Raw genomic sequence first — 6000 nt, forward strand, 5'->3', positions numbered from 1 at the left:
AACTGGTTATTTTTGTTTCGAAATAAGAATTGCACAAATCTGCATTTGTGCCCAAATTTAGCAGACTTTTTATTGAAATAATTAAATACATTATTTAATAGCCTATTTGGAGTTTCTACTGAATATGAAAAAAGCTCGGAAACATGTTGACTATAAATCATAAAAGGAGTTGTATGCTCACATGACACTGTTCCAAAATGCTGACACAGGAGTCTGGGGCACTGGGCTCCACTGTGAACCTAAGCCAAGGTTCTAGCTGTGCATTTATGACTTGGACACTAGCTTGTGGCAGGAGCAGGAACCTGAGGGCTAACATCCTGAACAGCATGCAAACTGGAAATGGCATGAGTCTTTTCACTTTCAAAGCCCTTCTGCAGTAACACACTTCCTCCAATAAAGCCACTCCTCCTAATCCTTTCCAAACAGTGCTACCAACTGGGGACCACGCATTCAGATGCCCAAGACTATGAGGGGCATTTACCATTCAAACCACCATAGCCATTCCTAAGCGCAACAACGTCAGTAGGAATAGCAAGTGTATCTGTTCTGGAATCCACAGATGCCCTTTCTAAGAGTGACTGGGGAGACCTGCAGAGCCAGCAAACACATTCCTTTTATTTTACATAATAAGGAAAAATAAGTAAACAATGAAAAAGAAAATAAAAGGGTATCTTTAATCAGCGGCATCTTCTAAAGGAAAGAACAAACCACTCCCTCAATACGAATCGAATTTCTAAATTGGGCAGTCCCTCCAGCAGCCTTCTTTGTCCCATTCTGCTCTTCACAGTAACTGCAAGTTGCCTGGGCAGCAGTCAGCTTCCTCAGCCCAATGCAGGCATGTCTGCCTTACCTGCCTGAGCTGCACTTTAGCATCTGGAGAGCTTCATCAACAGAAGAGCAGTGCCCCATCCTTCTTTCTCTAACCTGTCAGTGAGGCCAGGCAACGGCTTTACACATCTACCCACGCAATTTCACTGTTCCCAAGTTTAGGACACGCTGTCTTAGCACGTCTGAGATCCCCTGCAGCTAGCAGACTCTGCGATATTTACCTGTCCGATCTCAGGCCACGGGTTAGGACTTTTCTCTCCAGCTGAAACCACAGCCCACTCATTTTCACTGTTTCCTTAGTCTGTGTTATAGATTTGGAGATTTTAGCCTTTTAGTTTCTAAGTAACACCTGGTACATTTTTATACCTAGATTTACGTATTCAGTCACAGTTGCTACATCTCCATAAGACTCTTTTTTTTCCTGTGGTTTCTGCTTCACTGATAACCTGACGGGAGCTTTCTGCAATGTTGCCATTATTTCACTTAAATAAATTTGGCTTGTAAATACCACACCCCAACATTCAAAGATAATTACAGCCATAAAAGTAACATTAGAAGGAGAGCCAGTTCAGAGTGAAATTTAAATGCTTACTTCCCCTGTCTCTCTCCAACTCTAGGACAGGAGCTGGCTGTCACGCAGGAGAGGAGGCATTCAGATTCTGCCCCTCCTTTGGGTTAAGAAACTGTGGACCAACCTGACCCAAAGAATTAAATTTCTGCCTAGAATTACACACTGGAGAGAGGGAGGGCACAGGGCCTGCTGCAGCAGAAGAGGAACTTGCCTTGGAGGAGGAGACCTCACATAGCACTCAGGGCTTACCTCAGTTAACACCAGCTCCTCCTGGCTTTTGTCTCATCTTTTCTGTTAAATCACAACACTGCCGCAGACCAGTCAGAGAGAAACTCATTTTTCTCTTTCCTGGTTTGGCCAAATTGTAAATCCAGTTTTCTTATTTGAAGATACAAGAAAAGTCTAAAGCTGCCTGTACTTCTAAGTGCCACAGAGACTGTGAGTGAAAGAAGACAGTTTGCCCCACTGAGAGCAGCCTGGACTGCTGGATGGCGGAATTATTGCATGCCCAGGCTTTTGTGTCTGAGCAAGACAGATGCTCTGTATGTGTGGATGGGAATTCAGGGTTTATAAGGCAACTTTAATTAATGATTTCATTCAACCATAAAATAAGGGCATTTTCTGTGTAATGCAAAACATGCTTGGAGCCTCTGGATTATAATATGCTAATACCTATTTCTCTTTAATGGAAGTCCTATTCCTGTGCAAGAATGGCTTTTGGAAAACAAATATGTTGTTAGTAGCAACATGTTGGCAAGCACATGGGCCAGCTTGGAGACGCCGGCCATTATCAGGAGGAGCAGACAAAGGTGCTGTGTGTTTACAATTAAGTTAAATCCAGATGGAGCTTCACCGCTACTGTTCTTTTGGTTAAAATTACCACTGTGCTATCCAAGATTGTAATTCAATAACTTCCAAATTTTAGCAGGGTTTGCACTTCAGTTTTATTTGAGACTCTGAAACTGAAATAACATCAAAGTAGTATTGTTTTTCAACTAGTTCATTTTAAAAAGATGAAAGTTCTGCTTCAACATATGAGCCCCATAGTGTTAAGATTGTAGAATACTGGCCTACTTATTTATTACATTAAAAATGTAAGCAAGCATTCCCTAACCATTGAACCAAATCACAACCAATCCGCCTTATTAGATCTTTTGGCCCAGTAGTGAAGGATGTTTAAGAAAATGCATTTGCTAGCATCTTTCATCTGTACGTTAGTATATCAAACTTTAGTGGCTATGACTCCTACATGTTCCTGTTCTTTACTACTTAAAATAGGCACAAGCTATGCAATCTATATGGGTACATATGTAAAGCAAAATGCTAGAGCCCATGGTATTTCCTGTTCTATTCTGGTTTAATTTTTAAATATTTGATTAACCAAATTATTTCCAGTACCCAGTAGTTGGTTGCTACCTTCAATGGAAAAACTGTTTTAAACTTCATTTTATGGCACAACAGGAAGGAAAAATGAGTCCAAAACAATAGCTTTGTAGCATTATGATGTCATAGTTAAAAGATGAGACATTAGTTGCTTAGCTCAAATGTAAAGGGTCCTGAGAACAGACATGAGATCACATATTAATACTTGCTAAAACTGGTTTAAAGTATTTCTATTATTTTACCAGTATTATTTTGTACTAGCCTTAGAATAAATTCATGCAAATGTTAATACTAAGAACACATTTCTTAGTGATGTTTTACTTGACAGAATCAGAAACCTCCAGGAGGCTCTACTTTCTCCCCTCTCCCCTTAGTTTTGAGAAACGATGGGTCCATTTTGTGCAATTGTGGGAGCTTTATTCTCCAACCACTCTGGAGCCCAGGAGTGAGCAATTCTGTGTTTTTCACATGTTCTCTTGCCTAAACTGAAGCTGCCCGGGTTTCTCAAGACAGTCTTCCTGTGAAGAATGAAACTAATGATGCCTCTGGGGCTGCACAGGTGGAACAGCTTGGCATTGAGCTCAGTGCAAATTCTGAGGTCTGTATGTTGCAATAGCAGCTCTCGAGCATCTGGTGTGTTTAAAGTATATCTGTTCTGTCTGTGTGGGGCGACTGCCTCTTACTGTCCCAATGCTGTTTCTCTCATCTTTGTTATGTAGGTAACTGTGGACCCCAAGTATCCTATCAACATGGGTCTCAAGCCTTTGTTCTCTTCTGCTTAAGATACCACGGCAATGTGCCCATGGAATCATGGTTTTCCAGGGGATTCTTAGAGTCACATCATTCGTGGTTTTTTTCCTGGTTTATAGTTCTGTTTCTAAGCTCATGACATTAAGGGAAGTTCAAAGAACTATGAAGCATGAACATAGAATAAAATCTATTGGTTTCCTCTGTCCAAACACCTGGTTTTGATGAGTTTGTCTTTTGTTGATAAAAACATACCTCTGCATGCACGCGGACATCTGGAAGGTTGGGCTTCACCAAAGACGGTGGAAGTACATGCTGTTATTATCTTATTACTATGTTATCTCTTCCACAGGGTGATGTTCAGGTGGCAGGCTGGCATTGCCTTCACAAGTGTCTCCTGTGACGTAGCCTCTGACCCTACACTCACTCAAGTTGTTGAGGCTCTTGCCTTCTTCTCCCAGCTAGGTTTCTTTATTTGGAAACACAAGGGCACTGATGACTGATCCAGCCAGTGTCACAAACCTCAGGATGTTCCTTTGTCAGCTTGAGGAACTCCATAGAAGTGTCACCATGGATTTGAGCTGGATTTTCAGGTTGATGCATTTACTCCAATCATTATGAGCTAGGATTAGACCTGCCACATTTACCAGCCACTCATTTACTATCAGAACCTTTCTATTCAGACTTGCAGTAGCTGAAGATATAAAGATTTATCACATTTTTTTTAAAAGTTCATCCTCAATAATTAAATTGAATATAGTTTTAAAACACTTAATAAGATAGTGATAACCAAATACCTAGTGTAGTGTTGTGTATTTTAAATTTAAATACGTGACTGTAATTTCTCTTTTCTTCAACTGGTACAATGTCTTTTAATGCCTGTATATGTATTTTATTTTTTCAATAATAGTAGAATATTAAAATAAAATATTATGCTTGTCCCGTGACTTGAGTGACTGAATAAGTCATTGTACATAAAATCTAATGAAACACAATGTTAAGGATACAAATTAATACAAAGTCTATAAAGAACATAAAAGAACTTTGAAAGTACAATGTGATTATTTATTGGACAGAACACTGAGCACATGAGGTTGTGTATCATTAGTGGTTATCACTCATGGAAGGACATCAGATACCTTTCATAGTTTCTAAACTTGCTGCATTTCCTGCACTGTACATCTATCACTTAATGGCTTTAGTTAACAGCTGTTGTGCATTTATTATCATTTATTATTTGGCACCTTCCTTATTTCATCAAAATAGTCTGTCTTCCATGCGAATGTCTGTTCTGCCAATTCTTGTGTCATTGACTATTTCATTATAATGCATACATACAAAATTTCAAATGGCTACACATCAGTCACGGATATGTATGCACAAGTTTATTTGTGACAGGGCAAAGGTTTCTCCATCTTGTCCCAGCTGCAGCCTCTTTGATTTAACTTAAAACCACCACCACCACCACCACTACCCCCTTTTCTACTTCCACTGTGAAAAGTCCTGTGGGAAAGTACCCAACACTGTTCTAGAAACTCAGGGTCAAAATGCCCCAGCTAACTGCTTATTTTTGGCTTCTGTTAAATTGCTTGCTTGCTTGACTTCCTTCTGCAACTACCATCAACCAACCAGAATATATGTAGTTTCTCTGTGTTGTTTGACTTTAAGAGCTCCCTATAAAATTCATTCAGGGCTGCTCTGTGAGAAGTGCTTCTCTCCAGGTAGCTAACTGACAGCCTTAATACAGACTCTTAATTCAGATTTTGGTCATGATGAGTGGTCTTTGGGTCTCTACCCTGCAACATACTTACTGGCTGAGAATTTATAATTAATAATAAGTCTCTGTGTGTTTGTTTATTGGGGGAGCCAGTGGTCCCCACAGAAAACTCTGCCTACAGAGCACCTCAGTAGACATTTTTCTAGAGTATATACCAACAAAAGATTTAAGGAAAGAAAAGATTAATCTCACTAATCACCATAAGAATGTAAATTAAACCACAATTAATCACTGCCTCACACTCTTACCAATAAATAAATAAGTAACATCTAGGCTGGAGAGATAGATGACTCAGAGGTTACAAGCGTCAGAGCAAATACTGCTCTTGCAGAGGAGCCAGGTTAGGGTCCCTGCACCCACAATGCAGTGCACAGCTACAGCTACAGAAATTCCAAGGCTGTCTTTAGCCTCTTCAGGCTGCTGAGCACATGGGATGTACATAAACTCACACAGGCTCCCATATATACAAGTTAAAAATAAATACATACATAATTTAAAGATAATAGACAGTAGTGAGAACATGAAGGGTAAGGACCCTTGCACACTTAGAGAGAAGGAAACTTGCATAGTGATGGCAGAAACCATGTGAAAGTTACACAGAGTATTGAATAAAATTAGCAATATGACCTAGTAATTGGAGCCTCGGTGTCAGCCTGCTGCTCTCCAGCCCTGCCAGGCATAGTGCTGGTGCTGC

The 6000-nt window shown here is 40.1% G+C and overlaps 1 long non-coding RNA gene across 1 annotated transcript in view; it reads right to left on the reverse strand.

The window, feature by feature from the left end:
• Positions 1 to 4041, reverse strand: part of LOC131896629 (uncharacterized) — a 54968-nt gene extending 50927 nt beyond the window's left edge. Inside the window, exon 1 of the long non-coding RNA XR_009375477.1 lies at positions 3785 to 4041. This is a non-coding gene — a long non-coding RNA (uncharacterized LOC131896629). The remainder of the gene's footprint in view (positions 1 to 3784) is intronic.
• Between the last annotated feature and the right edge of the window lie 1959 nt (positions 4042 to 6000).

Source organism: Peromyscus eremicus, chromosome 20 (genome assembly GCF_949786415.1).
Source record: "Peromyscus eremicus chromosome 20, PerEre_H2_v1, whole genome shotgun sequence".
Lineage (NCBI taxonomy): Eukaryota > Metazoa > Chordata > Mammalia > Rodentia > Cricetidae > Peromyscus > Peromyscus eremicus.